General features: G+C 41.8%; 1 protein-coding gene across 1 annotated transcript in view; it reads right to left on the reverse strand.

Moving 5' to 3' along the window:
- The window catches only part of LOC102245440, an 87,078-nt gene that overhangs the window by 69,404 nt on the left and 340 nt on the right, over window positions 1-17,334 (reverse strand). The gene's annotated exons all lie outside the window — the stretch shown is intronic.

The following is a 17,334-nucleotide window of genomic DNA, read 5'->3' on the forward strand; positions in this document are numbered from 1 at the left end:
AGAAGGTACGGGAGGGCTCGGTGAACGCACTTCCCGTGGCCCATTTGCTGTGGATCTGTCTAGAAACTCTTTCTCTGAGCTCAGAGTTCACTGTCTCTCTCTGCGCTGGAGCAGCTCACCAGCAGGGCTCCTCCCCCGTCAGAAAAGCCCACACTCTTCCCATGTTTAAAAAACACAAACACATGATTCTAACAATAGTGGTATGCATGTACATGCATGTAACTGTTACACCAACAATTCACCGTGTGCCTCAGGCAATGCGGCCCAGTAACCGCACCAGCAAAGGCTGAAAGGTGAGCCTTCAGTCTTGTCACTGCGCCTCCATAACTTCACTTGTCCTACCCACCCCATTTCATATGACCAGAAATAAAATTTATTGGTAAAGGAACATTATCGTAACATCACTATTAGCCAGCCATCGAGTCATGCATTAGATTCTTTCCTTGCCTTTGAAAATGTTATGTGACATTTAAGATGTAGCACAGATATATAATACAATGCAAAGGGAACTGTGTGCTCTTTCCCCACAGTAAGAAATACAGCATTGTTAATGTAGTGGAAGGTTCCTTTCATTACATTTTTTAAAAGCAGGCCTACTTGAATTGCAGAGAAACAGAAGGCATATTATGGTGGGCATTTCATTCATTCCCTCATAATTGCGAAATCCATAGAGAGCCCATCTAATGTAAAGGCAACAGAGGTTTTGTCTGCCACTTCTGAGGCCAGAAGGCTTCTTGGCTCCACAAATTATACCTTCATCTCCAGATCTCCCTCTCTTCCCCGAGGCTTAATAACAGCCTGAGCCTCCTTCTTCCCACACTGTAGAAACGGCGGCCTGAGCCGCTGCACTGGAAGTATCGATCCAAGGGCAATCTCTCAAGCCGAGGCAGAACCTAGTGGGACGTGGCTGAAAATGGCAAATCATCATCACACTGAAGGACTAAACTAGAATTTAGCTGCCATCCAGATCTGAGCTGCTATCCATAAATCCTCTAAGTCGCCTCCAGTCTTTTCAAAGGGCCCAGGGTGTTAGCTGCTGCTGTAAAAACAGCTTAGACCGGGGGGGATTTCATCTCAGGGCTGGATTAGACGTGATCTCCACCTCTGTCTTTCAGGAATGGATATGTCTCTAGGTATTGAAGTTGTCTGACAACTCCTTAGTCACACTCAAGCTTTTATCTCAGCCGAAGGATGAAACATGAGTGCAGACCTAGGGCCTGGGGCGAATGCTTAGATTAGGGTAAAGGTAGCGATGTTTGAGATGCCACCTGGCTCTGTGGTCTTTAGGTCCTGGTGGGTGGGCCGTATTTACTGAGAACCCACTAAGAACACTTTAGTCTGTGCTATCCAATATCTCACAAGAAATGAAAAACTTGATTATATGTATTTATGTTTTCAGCCTATTCAGTTGGCATTTGAAAGTGTGCAACATCTCTGAAATCACTTTATACACTCAGCATCTCCTTGCCGATGCAAGAGATTTCCATTGTTATCAAAGCCGTTTTCATTGACCTCTGGATCATTCAATGCAAATGTCCTGTGACCAACAAAAAGTAGGAGAGTGGTTAGATTTGTGAGCCCTAGGGGAGTCAGTGAAGCCTGAATCAATCATCTAGGATATGAATCTCCACAAAGGCAACCCCAAATACAATTATTAAGTATACCTATGTGTTGCTGAAAGTCCCTAAAAGCAACATACACTGCTAAGATGGATTGTAAATCACCTTCTGTCATGATTTGCCTGATAATTAGTTTCTTTTTAGTAAATAATTATACTTTATTGGTAACGGTATTGAAGATGATCATCCCTATTAGCATGCAGCCTCTTTGGTTTGACATTTGTTCATTTAGCACATACTATATCCCTGTCAGTTGTGCTAGGCACTATAGGGGATACAGCTGTAAAAAAGACAATTCTTCAAAGTCAAATAAGTTACACGCTGGTAGTTACACTCTAAACCAAGAATGTAAGTGACTAAGTTCAAAAAGAGATGTTGTGAATGCTATTAAGGATTCAAAGGATGAAGGAAAACATCATGCAGGACTTCAGAAAAAAATTATTAAGTTTGTTCATATGATGTAGACCTTGAAGGATGGGTGGGATATTAACACACAAGAATGAAAAAGAAAGACATTATGATCTGAATGGAGAAATAAATGGTGCTGGAAAACTGGACAGCCTTACACAAAAGAATAAAACTAGACCACTATCTTATACCATACACAAGAATTAACTCAAAATGGATTAAAGTCTTAAACATAAGACCTGAAACTATAAAATACACAGAAGAAAACATAGGCAGTAAGGCCCTAGACGTAGGTTTATTGATGTTTTTGTGTAGTCGACTCCAATGGCAAGGGAGACAAAAGCAAAAATAAACAAATGGCACTACATGAAACTACAAAACAAAAGAGCAACCTGCTCAAGGGGAGAAGATAATTGCCAATCATACATCTGATAAGGGGTTAATATCCAATATATATAAAGAACTCCTACATCTCAACAATAAAAAAACAAAACTCCAGCCCAATAAAAAAAAAATGGGCAGAGGATCTGATAACATTTTCCAAAGAAAGCATACAGATGGCCAATAGACACATTGAAAGATGTTCATCACTAATTATTAGAGAAATGCAAATCAAAACCATAACGAGATATCACCTCACCCCTGTTAGAATGGCCATCATCAGAAAGACAAGCGATGCCAGCTGTAGAAGAGCGTGTGCAGAAAAGGCACCCTTGTGCCCTGTTGGTGGGACTGTGAATTCAACAGCCACTCTGAAGAACAGTGTGGTGGTTTCTTAAATAGGAAGAGTAGAGCTACTATATGATCCACTATTCCACTTCTTGGTATTTATCCAAAAAATACAGAACCATTAATTTAAAAAGGTATATGCATCCCTATGTTCGTTGTAGTATCATTTACAACTAGAGGCCTGGTGCATGAAATTCATGAATGGAGGGGGGTGTCCCTCAGCCTGGCCTGCACCCTCTCCCAATCTGGGATCACTGGCTCCTAACCACTCACCTGCCTGCCTGCCTGAATGCCCCTAATCCCCCCTGCCTGCCTGCCTGATTGCTGCCTAACTGCCCTCCCCTGCCGGCCTGATCTCCCCCAAATGCTCTCCCCTGCTGGCCTGATTGCCCTATAATTGCTTGCTCTCCCATGCTGGCCTAATCTTTCCCCTAACTGCTTGCTCCCCTGCCAGCCTGATCACCCCTAACTGCCTCTGCCTCGGCCCCCATCACCATGGCTTTGTCCGGAAGATGTCCGGTTGATCCGGTCTAATTAGCATATTACCCTTTTATTAGTATAGATAGCTAAGAAATGGAAACAACCTAAGTGTCCATTAAGGGGTGAATGGATAAAGAAGATGTAAAATAAAATTAGGTCTCCTCCTAATATTCAAAAAGAGTTCAGAACCTCCCTTAGACGCCTTAGATTCTAAGAATTGACAAAGGAACATTTTCCAGGTGTTTCTCCTTCTTCCTTGGTACTATAATCTTTTTATTTTCTCTGTTTATTCTCCCTTCTTTTCTCTTGTCCAAATCATATTCCATATCTGCTCCCCCCCCCCCCCCCCCCCCCCCCCGTCTCATGCTCTATAGGAAACACAACCCAGGGTGATTTCATTTTCCCCTTTTTAGTCACTTTCAATCAATACCTAGCAGCAAGGACGCAGGAAACAGTCCACAGTGGGAGAAAAAAATGTCATAAAATACTATTAGAAGAGTGTTCAGAGCTCCTTTGTTCATGACACTCAGAGCCAAGTTCTGTTATTTTCTCCCAGCCCCGATCCCGGAAGCCATTCTTGAAACATTAGAGCTGGAATAGTGATCAAGGCCTCCTGTGAGCTCAGTTAACAAAAGCCAAAGGGTAACTGGAACCCAATGGAAGCCGAGTAACACATAACCTTCTCTCGGATCTTCTCCCGAAGCAAGCGTTCGGAGCAGTCCTTGCTTCATTCATCCATTCATCCATCCATTCATTCATTCATTCATCAAGTTTCAATTGACCACCTATCATGTATGTAACAGCCTCTCTGCCAATGAAACAAAGATAAGTAAGGCTTGGAAGAACGAAGTTGAACTGAGAGGTCGCGGAGAAAAATAGCCTCCAGTAAAAAATTCATACATAAATAAATCTCATAGGAACAACCGCTGTAGAAAAATTGACACCATGGCCACTGTCAGACACAGACACAACATGAATTCATTCAATCCTTCCAACTCTGCAAGGAAAGTCTTAAGAATCTCCATTTACAAATGAATTAAATGAGATTCAAAGAGGCTAAAAAAACCCTACACACATGAAGTCACAAAGCTCAGAAGCAAAAGGACCTGATCAGAATCTGTCCTCAAATTCTAAGCCCTTGGTGCCACAGATGAGATGAAATAAAGGAGAATGTGTCTCTACACTTTAGGAAAATTTGTGTGTTTTTTCACCGCCTCTGAGAGGTAAATTCCAACAGTAATTCCCCTAGTTTGATGCCTTGAGGGAACAGAAAGGCAAGATGAGAAGTAAGGACAGAATGACAGTCAAAGGCATGACCCATTCCCAGCTTCCCGTTCCCCAAACCCCTCTCCAGCACATTCAGGCACACAGGTGTGTGTTGGCACACACCATGCTCCCACTCATGGCATTTTCTCTTCCTGGAATATCTTTCCTATATTCTTCTGTCCTGTTAATGCAGGCAAATCCAGGTTGAAGCTCTGATTTTAATCAAATTCATATTTAGATTATCCCTGATTGTTTAATTTCACATTGACACCATTTTCTGAACCAAAATTCTAATAGCTCCTATGAAATCCTGTCATTCAAATGACCTTGAACTTTTACACCAACATAGCTTGTCTCGACAACTCAATCTGAATAAACCATATATCACATGTCCTTAAATACTTCCTGTTTTATAGCATAGTTGGGTATAGAGAGTTTAAAAAAATCTTTATTGAAAGATACACTTGAGAACAGGAGGGGGAAAATTGATAGTGGAACATGAGTGGGAGCCAGGTATCAATCAATCAATATATTTGGCCAGGACAAGCATTTCTATAGGCAGTCAATCACAGTCATCTCCAGGAGGCACTTGATGACTGGTAGTCTCGATGTGGAGGAAACTTGACTGACAGCAGGAATGGGAAACAGTCCAAGACACTGCTGGTGTCACTGCTGAACTCTGTCGGAGACAGCCTCGTAAGCTGTAATGGGCCTGAAGCCTGGCCAGGAAGGCGCAGCAGCGAAATGGAGAGGGGCCCAGCTGCACCTGATCAGCATTCTCACCAGGTGTTTTATTTCTGCTTTTAAGTCACCCAGAGGATTCCGAACTTTGAGAATTTTGTGCTTGAGATTGTGGAGAAAACACTGATGGTCTGACCCAGAGGAAATGCTGAACTGGATACAGTTTTCAAATACTGAAAGAATATTCTCTCAAATTTTTTGTGCTAATCACAATGTAACAGCTATTGATATGACACTGTTAAGCTTCATTGGCATTATTAGTATTCTTTCTAGAACTTCCTCAAGTTTAGACAATCAAGAAGACAATAAATCAAGCCCTGATTTGTAGCACTTGCCAGTTTCTGTGGCGGACATGCTCCCACCATGACCTGCCCCGGGGCTACCAATGGGCATCGCTAAAGGGGAGCTGGGAAGAGGGACTCAGACCCACAGGGACAATAGACGTGTGCAGGTAAGTAATTAAGAAACTAGGTTTTGACTACTCCTTACCTTTGTCTTCAATACAATTTATTTAATTTTAAGTTTTTATAATTTTCATTTTAATAAAGGTTGTGTTCAAAAACCAGCTTGAAAAATTCCGAAATTCAACAATTAGCTCTTGCAACCTACTGAAGCTGACTTCAGCACTCAACTCTTTCCTCTTGTACTACTTCCTTCCTATCTCATTATGTTGAGGTAATTTTCATCACAGTACTCATCAACATCTAATATAGTATTCATTGTGCACAGTATTGTCGGTTTCCCACATATCTACAGAACAGACACTCATGAGAACAGCAACCTTGTTGCTTTTTACTGTATTGTATTCCCAGCACCTGGAACAACCCTGGCCCCATAGTACATGCTCAGTTAAGATCTAGCAGAGGCTGAGTGAAGACAGAATGTATAATACCGTTCAATTGGTGAGAAAAAGACAAACTAATAGAACCTGGTCTAAGGAAATAGCAGGCGTTACAAGTGAAGAAATTTGCAAGTCCAATGTTTAGAAGATAGTCAATCTCAGCAGAAATGAAGAAAATGTCTTTATTATAATTACTCCGCACCCTGCCCGCAGCAGGGACTGTTTCTCCCCACACCTCCTAGGAGCTTATTTTATAAGAGTGATCCTCAAACGTGTGTGTGTCCATAAGAGATTCTGACTCAAGAAGCTCGTGACTGTATTTTTAAACCAGAGCCTTAGATGACTCTGATTCTGGTAATTCAAGCATCTCTCTGTGAAAAGCACAGCTAACGGATGCAGTGTTCTTAACCCTGGCTGAGCTATGCTTATGGGGTGGGGAGGTACTACGGGTGCTAGGAGGATATTAACCATAGAGATGCCTGACCGCCATTGCTTCTCATACATATACTTTCATTGAAGATTTCCCCTGGGCATTTTAAGGATCATTTTTTATGTGATTTTTTTTTTTTGCCTGATGAAACCTAAAAGCTAACATATAGCCAGAGTCTACCAGTAACATTTGAGAAAACAGTCTTCATTAGCAACACTTCATGTTTTATCTCCATAAGTATACATACTACCTAGAGAGTGAGCTTACAGAACTAGAGAATTACAAAGCCATGTGTCTTAAAAAATATAGTTCAGATTTTGAACCATTTACACTGGCCTTTTCCACGGTCTCTTCTGAAATATGCCTACACATTGACTATGGTTATTGTGAGCAGGGTCTGCCTGGGGTTAAATCCTAGCTCTGCCCCTAACCTTGAAGAGATTCTCTAACCCCTCATGACTCAGTTTCCCCACAGGGTGGTTGTGAGGATTAGAGACTCAAAATGTGTGAAGTGCTTAGCAAAAGTGAGGAGTGCTCTTTAGTGCTGCTGTTACATCATTAACCACCAGTGAAGCCTTAGCTCTGGAAATGCATGTCTTCAAATGAGAGGAAAGGCTGGTATTGAAGAAGGAAAACCACCTACCACATCAGCATGTGTACTGGCTAGCCGGTGATAGCTTGATAACCATTGCAATTTAGCATTTACATAAACTGCATGACGTGTTGCCTAGGTTCTCAGTGACTCTCCAAAATAATAAGATTCCCTTCAAATCTTCCAGTGAGATGAACTTGGGGGGATCTATTATGCAGGACCAATAAAGAAAATTTCAAGTGGCAGCCAGCATCATCTTTCAAATGGCTTCTCAGAAACGGGGGAAATTACACCATTTTACACCATTTTCACTGCAAACCAGCAGAATGAAGCAGGTTCTGAAAGGGAACCCGGGTCAGCAGAGAAAAATTCTAAAAGCCATTAACATGGCATAGCCATGATGATTCTGAAGATAACTGATCCAATTCCCTGTATTCCTCTGGAGGAGAGTCAAAGGGTTTTTTGATAATCCAGTTTACAAAGTGAAATTATTTAAAAAAAATAAAAAAGGCAAAGGTATGATAAATGTAAGATTCAGGATAGTGGTTGCTCTGGGAGGTGAGGAAGGGAAATTGGCGTCAGAAAGAGGGCTTCAGGATGACCAACAGTATGACAACGTTCTACTTTCTTAAGATGGGTGAATAAATAGAGATTTATTATGTGTGCAGGCATGTAATACATACATACAGAAATACATACAGAATATATACTTAAAAAAGTTTTCAACATTTTTTATCTCATGGCACACATACTAATTACTCAATTTCTGCAGCACACCAAAAAATATATGTTTTGCTAAACTGACAAAAAAACAACAACCCTATGATTTTGATTCATTGACACCAGATAGCTATTGTTGTGTTGGCTGTTGTCATTTTTTTATTTGACAATCTAAGGAAAAAGAGGTCAGTGCCCCTGACCTAATAGTCAGATATTAAATGTTTTAAAAATTCTTGCAGCACACTAGTTGAAAATTGCTGAAATATAGTACAATATTACAACCAAGAAATTGCCCTTGGTAGAGTTTATAGACCTGATTTAAATCTCACCAGTTTTGCATAAACTCTTCTATGCATGTATGTGTGTGTGTTTACTTCTAAGCAATTCTATTGTAAATGTAGATTCCTATAACTACTACCAGTCAAGGTACAGAGCAGTTTCATCATAAATGTCCCTCATGCTATGCTTTTACAGCCAAAGCCACCCCCATTCCACCCTGATCTATTCTAACCCCTCACAATCATTACTATGTTCTCCATTTCTATAACTTTGTCATCTTAGGAATACTACATATATCCATACATATTATACAGTATAACCTTTTGAGATGGGCTTTTTAAACTTAGCAACTTTAAAAATGCATCCAAGTTGTGTGTAACAATAGTCAACTCCTTTTTATTGCTGATAGTAGTGCATACACATACTTTTAAATTGTGCCATTATAAAAAACTAGAGGCCCCGTGCATGAAATTTATGCATGGGCAGGGTCCCTAGGCCTGGCCGGCGATCAGGGCCAATCTGTGGGGTGACTGGCAGGGTGATCAGGGGGCCCCGCTGGCACCCGCCTTGGCCGGCCTGAAGCCACTGCTCAATGCTCTGCCCCCTGCCGCCACCGCTGGTTGCCTCCCTCTGCAAGAAAAAGAAAGCTATAATTGGCTACCTTGGGATGTGTGGACTAAGAAGAACTCAGGAGTTCAACTTTGAGATTTTGACTTCTGTAAATATATTATCACGTTAACACTATCAAGAATTTCCCACCACCATGATGATGTAAACACAGATTTTTCAAATAAAGAAAGTAAAAGATATTGTTGATCTCACTGAGCTCACTACCTAGAAAGTACTCTGGTAGTATGGGCTGGTAAAATATGTGAGGAGGTGATTCTAATACAATTTGCCAATTTTGAGAAGCTATTTAAGCCAAGGGGTCAGAAGTTTTCTGGGGCTTCTGTCATCCCATCATCTTTGTTCATTCATTCATGTAAGAATTCATCCATCCATTCATTCAACAAACATGTCTTACATGCCAGCTGCATGCCAGCACTCAGACCTAGTTCCTGCCATAAAGTATCAAATCGCTTAATAAAGGAGAAAGACCAAGAGCACAATTCTCTCTCACCAAGTCATATGCTCTTTTACCAACCCCAGTATCCCTCTCCAGTTCACAGATAAGAAAACCAAGGCACAAAGAAGGGAAACAATTTATCCAGGGTCATGCAGATGAAAGTCATGAGTCATTTAAAATGCCAATGCAATACAGTCATGTGACATTTAACAATGGGGATATGTTCTGAGAAATTTTCCAATAGGCAATTTCACTGCATGAACATCATAGAGGTACTTACATGCATTTAGATGGCATAGCCTACTGCACACCTAGGCTATAAGGTAGAGCCTATTGCTCTAGGCTACAAGCCTATTCAGCATGCTGCTGTCCAAAACAACATGTGATTAAATCAAGCACAAGAGAAAATGATGCAATGAAGAGACAAGGTAAACATGAGATGCATGAGGCTGCTGCCAGCATGACACAGTATACCGGTTTTCAGCAAATTTTAATTTTTTTTATAAGTAGAAAGATCATACTCTAAAATAACAATAAAAAGTGTAGAGTAGTAAATATACAAACCAGTAAGATAGTCATTTATTATCATTATCTTGTACTATGTACTACACATAATGGTATATGCTATACTTTTATATGGCCAATAGTGCAGTAGGTTTGTTTACATCAGCATCAGCACAAGCACGTGAGTGGTGCCTTGCACTATGATGTTAGAGCAGCTTTGAGGTCACTAGGCAATAGGAATTTTTCAGCTCCATTACAGACTTATGAAACCACTCCTGTATATGTGGTCCCTCATTGACCGAAATGTCCTTATGTGCCATATGACTGTATAATAGCTACAATGAAAAAATGTCCATCGAGAAGTAGCTCTGGAGATTGGTCCTCAAACCCCATCATAACTTTTAGGCATTTGTTAAAACTGAAATTCTGGGAAGGCTGAGATTGTTCTATTTGAGCAAGCGTCCTAGGAGTTTGGGAGCTGCTTCCAGGGAGTTTCTGTTGATTATTCTATTGTTAGAAATCAAATTAGCTTAGGCCATCCTTCTATTTAAAAGAAGAAATGAACAAACCACTGCGAACCCCCAGAGGCCTTTGTTCTCTTGCTTTTTGCTTTGTTCTTTTTCTAGTCTCTCTCAAGAATACAATGAAAGTGCCTTCCTTTCATTCCTTTGTTTTCAATGAAGCAGAACAGCCCCATTTCTCACTCCATGGACATCCTGAGAAAGAAGACCAGAGGCAGCAGACCAGTGATAAAAATAGGACATCTTACCCATGTCGCTTAGGCAAGACCCTCTCAATATTTTAGAGAGGGAGGTCTGGCATCTCTGCCAACTGCTGCCTCCTCAGATTCCTTTAGGAGCACTTACCCAGACTTCTAGAACAGTCTAACTCTAGCCAGACTGCACACAGAAGAGGTTTGTGTTTTGTGTAGGCTGCCTCTGCACCTCGTGAGTGGCACAGCTTCCATTGTAATGTGTCTGCATCTGATACAGGCAGAGATAAATGGACTGGGCCACCTGCTTTGTAATTCAGTCGGTTGCAGAATACAAACCTCAGAGCAAGAAGGCTTACCTTGTACTTTCTCGGTCAGAATTCTCTCTCTCTCTCTCTCTCTCTCTCTCTCTCTCTCTCAGTCATCCATTCTTTACCAACACCAGTATTTCTTTCTGGTTTAAAGATGAAAAAGTTGAGGCACAAAAAGGATAAGAAATTGTGAACATAAGAAACATACAAATCTGAAAGAATTTATATGAGTTTACTTGAGCCAAATGACAAGAGTTGCTGGGAAGCAAAATCTCAAGAAAATGGCAGTTTTGCCACTTATTTTATACATCAGAATCAAAGGGGGAAATATAAGGGGGGCATGTGAAATCCATTGATGATAGATTAGGGAGGAGAGAAAGCAAAGTGAAGGGAGGGACTTTCTGGGATTGGATAAAAAGTAGAAGGAATGGACACATCTTTTATACAGGCGGGTATAGAACAGCTAATAGTTAACAATTAACATGAAAACCATAACAATGAAGGTATTGTGGTCTCTGCTCTGTTGCCAGTGGTTTTGCTTTGAGGTGGGAGGGTGAATTACTTCGATAATCCAAAGGTATGTTATCAGGTGATGCAAAAAGACAACTGACAGACTTAGTTAAGGTGAAGGTTGACCTTTGTTAGGGAAAAATACAACCCTAGGGCATGGCTACCCACCATGCACTGCTTTTAGTCAGAAAGTTTTAATTTCAGTCCATCCTATGTCATTATTTTTTTGTCTCTGAGTTTGCAAAGCTGCTATACAGGCCTCCCCTGAGCTTGTCAGGATTAGTATGTGGCCCCTTTTTGTCCACAAGTATAAGTGAGGGTCACTATAGGTGAAAATTATAGGTCATTTCAAATAGCAATGAATTAACACAAGAAGTTTAGTACCAGGAAATGTGAGCCAGAAAATGGAGGAAGCATCTAATGACTCTGGCCTAGGCTGAGAGCCATTGAACTACATCAGTGGTTCTCAAACTGTTACCGCTTTAACTAGCTAGTTGATATTAATAATAGGAAGAGAGCAAAGGGGAGACCAGACATTATAAGCATGGCCATCTGGGCAGCTTCACCAGGAAGCTGCAACTTCATGCTCCCCAGGGAACCACTGGTCCATTCCCTGCAGATCACTGGGGGAAGGAATAAAACAAAGGGGGAGATGGGCACATGGGCAGTGAAGTTGGGTGATGTAAGGAAGGAGCTTGCATGTCAGTCTAGCCTGGGGAACAAAGATCATTGGCTAGGAGGGCAGAGCCACTTGTAAGGGTGCAAAATCCTGAAGGCTTAATTGGTGAAGCTCCCAGTTAAAAATCCCCAGACAAAGAATTCGTACTCTCTTTCTTGCTCTTGTGCTCCTGTTTCTCACTTGCTCCAGGGCCTGCACTCGCCCATGCACTAACCTGCCATGTGACCTTAGCAGCCACATGGCCATGTGGATCCCACACGTGATGGACTGCAGCTGGGAATACAAGCTAACCTAGCCGGATGCTGGACTGGACCCTGCTTTAATATGGAGCACACACTCTGGACAGAGGCTTTGATCTTGGCCTTGCTGAAAACAAGATTGGATTTTTTTCTATGGCAAGACGAGACTTTAGAAGGGAAACCCCTTCATCTTACATCATCAATAAAGCTTTCCACAATACCTCATCCTTCCCGGGGGGAGGGGGGGGGCCTCAGGAAATTCTTTTTCTTGTGGCACACCAAGAACTCCACCTCCACCAGTAACAGGCAGGGATGCAGAAGGCACCCCACTGATAATAAAACTTTAGCTCAGAATCACAGGGAGCTGGGTTCTACCCTCAGAGTTTCTAATTTAATACATTTGAGGTGGGGCCCAGGAGTCTGCATTTCCAACAAGTTACCAAGTGATGTTGCTGCTGCTGGACTTGGGACCACACTTGGAGAACCGTTGGACTAGATAAGAATGTAATTGCTGGGAAAGGCAGACTGAGGAGGCAGTCTTTCAGTCCTCACTGGGTTGCACGAGAATGGGCTTGGGCCTGGGTCACTTCCTTACCAAGAGATAAAGAGCCCATGTAGCCTGTGCTGGCTTACGACTGACCTTCTGTGGGAATATCTTGAGCGCTCTTTTGTCTCTGCTGAAAGTGTGTCATATGGCATCTGGCCAACCCCACTGCTATGTCTGCCCTCTGCAGGGAGGTACAGGGTTCCTTGCACTGTGGCAGAAGATGGATGCACATAAATTGCCCTGTGTTGACCACCTGGAGTGCCCCTTCTTCTCCACCCCAACCCTCCCCTACAGGCCCTGGGGGACCAACGCCTACTATCAAAGCTGTTCTTGCTCTGTCTCTTCCTTAGGTAAGAAGATTGCTCTTCCACCTAGTGCTGAGCTGCATTCTATTTTCCTTGGTGACTCCAAAATCAAGATGCAATGGGCAGATGTGTTTAGATTCCTCTCTGGGATTGTGTTGGGGTCCAGCCCCAGAGCGTCCAGGGGTTCCCAAAGGTGTGGACGGAGTCCGCAAAGAAGGAATGACACGGAGACAGCGTTCAGTTGATCAGCATAGCCAGGGTCTCTCTCTTTTTTGTCCTGTTACATCTGTATTTATACCATTTGATCCTATAAGCATGCCTCTATAATCACATCATGGTATGTTTTGGGTAACCTTCTACAGTTCCCTCGTTTCATTTCCATAGTTTCTTATCTGACCTTTGCCAAAAATCCTGTCTCTATCTAGTTCTGTTGATTTTAATCTTGTCTAGGTTAATCTCGGTGTTCCATTATAAGGGCTATTCCAAGGTCACTATACTGTTCTGTTAAGCTACAAGGAAGTAACTGAAGGAGATTATCCTAAGTAAAGATTATGTAGCTTAACTATGATTGTGCATAGTTAAGGTGATTAACTACCTGCCTGGCACTTAGTTAATTAGTTAAGGAGTTTTACTGATTTATTCCCTTCCTTAGTCCTGTTAATCCCTAACTCCAGGTAAAAATCCCCACCTGGGGAAACAACCTTTCTAGGGGAGGTGGCCCTCATAGCGCTAAGAAGGGGAGCAAACATATTAAGAACAGTATGCCAGGTCCCTTGAAACATATGCTGTGCAGATGTTTCTTCCCTGCAGCGACTGTGTCAAGCAACAAGGATGGACCGGCCTCTGGCAGGATTGGTAACCGGTGCATGGTATCCTGCTTGACAGTAATAGTACATCATGGTTAAGACTCCCGAATTAATATCTCAATCCTACCACTTACTAGCTGGTAGAAGATGGGAAATCACTTATCTTCTTTAGCAGTGGTTCTCAACTAGGGTGGGGAGTGGGGTTAACTCCGCCTTACACACACTTGGGGGCATTGGTCATATCAGGGAACATTTGGTTTTCACAGCTGACAGTTTATCTCAACCTGGCATCTAGTGGGGAGAGGCCAGGGATGCTGCTAAATAACTTACAAGGACCAGGAATTAGCCAGCCTCAAATGTCAATAGTACCAAGGTTGAGGAACACTGCTCAATATAACTATAGTTTTTTCATCTATAAAATGGGGATTATTAGTTATCTGCCTCATAAAATTAGTGTGAAGATGAAATGAAACATGGCATGTAAAGGAATTGGCACTGTACCTAGAGACTGTCAGTTACTGAAGCAAATCCCTTTTGTACATTGTCACCAGCCTATAATTTAAATGCCAAGGATCTTGATAAGAAATGGCAGGGGGGGCAGGAAGGGGGGTTCCTTAAGTGTAGCAATTGGTACTATGGTATCCAGTAGATGGGTTTGGGGTGAGGAGTAGGAACACTTTGCCCCAGATGCAGGCAATAGAGAATGCACTATCTTTAGGTAATATAAAAACCATAGCAAACTGGACTAAAATCAGTCTGTTTTTTCTATCATCAATCACCAGAAATTCTAAACAAGGTTGTAGATCAAATACTCCTCCCACCCCTGAGATGCATCACTTCTATCACTACACCCTTCCCTTTCCACCGGATATAACAGCAGACTAAGAACCAGGCACTTGTCTAAGTGCTTTATGTATTTACTCATCTAGTAATTTTAGTAGCAAACTAAAGTTTGTTGTGAGCAAGGTATTAATGTTATTCCCATTTTATAGATGAGTAAGCTGAGAACCAAAGAAGTTTGATAATGTGCTCACAATCTCTCAGCGAGTAAGTGGTAGAGAGCTGGACCTGAACCCAGGAGTCTTGCTCCAGAGTCTAAGTTCATAGTCACAGAACCAGATAGCCTTCAGCAATATGTCACTGCCATCCCAAATTACCGCTAAGTAAACCTTTTGAAAAACCAGACTTCAGTTCTCCTAATGCATTAGGCATCTTTCTATCAGAAAATAAGCAGCTTCAGTGTTGAGTAAATCTCCCTGTAATACTAACACTGGGAAAATTTCACAGTATGTAAGTTGTTGGGGCCTCATTCTCATAGGCCTATAGGTCAGAACCATGACTCGGTAGACCAGATATTCTTGCAGCCGACACAGAGCAGGAACCTGAGTAAATGTTTGTTGACTGAATTCATTTTTGTTGAGTTCAGATAAATGCTCAGAGGCCTGGTTCCTATTGATGTATTTGCTCGTTTGTGGGCAGAAAGTAACATCTGCTCCCCAGATCCCTGTTTTTGCTTCAAAAGTTTGGGGTGCCTTCTCAGGGGCTGGATTGCCTCAGTGTGAGTAAACATGTGCCCCAGCTTCCTTTGTGCTGAATAATGGCTTCGTAGGGTCTAATTTCACAGATAAAAAGCAGAATCGATCATTCTATTTTAGGATTTGGTACAGAGGTATTGAAGCAGGAATTGGCGAAATGCAACTCAAGGGAGAAATAATTTAGTTTCCCATGGAAATATTCTGCTTCTAAATTTGCTCTTGAAGACAATGCAGGGAAATCAAATGCTTGAATCGGGCAAGTTTGAAACCATTAGATCTAAACCGTCTGAATGACAAATAAGATTACAAAGGGAAGGGTCAAATCTGGGACATTCACTCTTCAAGGAGACTTCAGATGTGCCCTCACACACAGAGCTGTGCAGATGGTAATTAAAGCATTTCCCCACAAGGCGGATAAACCAAGAGAGGTTTGAAAGGGCTTACCTCTCCACCCATGGAGAGGTGGTATCTATTAGACCATGTGTCTAATCTATCAAAGAGGTGAACAGCACCATGCAATTGTATTTTCAGATAGCAGAAATGCCAAAATTTTACTTTAATCATATTTTGGGGGAAATTCTTTAAAATATATTAACCATTTTTTCCACCATCTTAAAAGCAGATAGCATTTTTGTGCTTAAATACTGAATAGTAGCTATAGGACTGTGTATAATAAAATAATACTCTCCAGTGTTACTGACTCATTTTTTCCGGCACTTAACACTAAAGGCTCAGCCTGCTCTTCTTTGTGTCCATCGATCTTGGCTGTTTCTTCCAGTCACTTCCGCCTAATACCTATGGGTTTGTTTCTGGTGATCATGCCTTTTATTCTATTCTATTCCTCTTGCCTGTTCTGTCCTGTTGCAGTCTGGGACTCCAGATAACTAAGCTTGTTAGAACTGTCTTGAACACAAGAGCAGTGGGTTTTAAATGAAACAGTGAAGGGTTCTCCTATGAGTAAGGAGAAGAATAACATAGTCATTTTTTATTTAATTTTTTCTTTTTTATTTAATTTATTGGGGTGACATTGGTTAATAAAATTATATAGCTTTCAGCTGTACAATTCTATAATACATCATCTTACATGTATTGTGTGTTTGCCACCCCAAGTCAAGTCTTCTTCCATCACCATTTATCCCCCCTTTACCCTCTTCTACCTCCCTCACTCCTCTTTCTCTGTGTTAATTACCATGCTGTTGTCTGTCTATGACAGCGGTTCTCAACTGTGGGTCGCGACCCCTTTGAGGGTTGAACGACCCTTTCACAGGGGTGGCCTAAGACCATTGGAAAACACATATATAATTACATATTGTTTTTGTGATTAATCACTATGCTTTAATTATGTTCAATCTGTAACAATGAAATTGGGGTTCACCACAACATGAGGAACTGTATTAAAGGGTCGAGGCATTAGGAAGGTTGAGAACCACTGGTCTATGAAGTATTTGTTTGTTTTTTTGTTTTGTTTTTTAACTAAGATGTCTTTATTTTTTTGTGCGATTAATCACTATGCTTTAATTATGTTCAATTTGTAACAAGGAAATTGGGGGTCACCACAACATGAGGAACTGTATTAAAGGGTCGCAGCATTAGGAAGGTTGAGACCACTGGTCTAAGGTTTATTTCTACCTCAATTGCTGGCCCCTACCCAGCCTGGCCCTGGTCCGGGCTTGGGCAGGAGGCAAACAACTGATGTGTTTCTCTCACATGGATTATTTGTCTTTCCCTCTCTCCCCCACTCTCTCTAAACATCAATGGGAAAATATCCTCGGGTGAGGATTAAAAAAACAAAAGTGGGTAACCTGGTCAGAAGGTCAAATCTTCAAAGTGGATGCAAGCTGCTCCTCTCAGGGGGTCCGGACTGAATGTTCGAGAGCATCTCCAGGAAGGCCTGCGGGGATGGTGCCTCCACATTCTGGAAGGTGTTCTGGACTCTGCCTAACAGGATGAAGTATTTCATCTCCAGCCAGATGAACCCGAAGTGGTTCTCATCGAACAGGATGAAGACTCCAGGG

This window comes from Myotis brandtii, unplaced genomic scaffold (assembly GCF_000412655.1).
Source record: "Myotis brandtii unplaced genomic scaffold, ASM41265v1 scaffold430, whole genome shotgun sequence".
NCBI classification, from domain to species: Eukaryota; Metazoa; Chordata; class Mammalia; order Chiroptera; family Vespertilionidae; genus Myotis; species Myotis brandtii.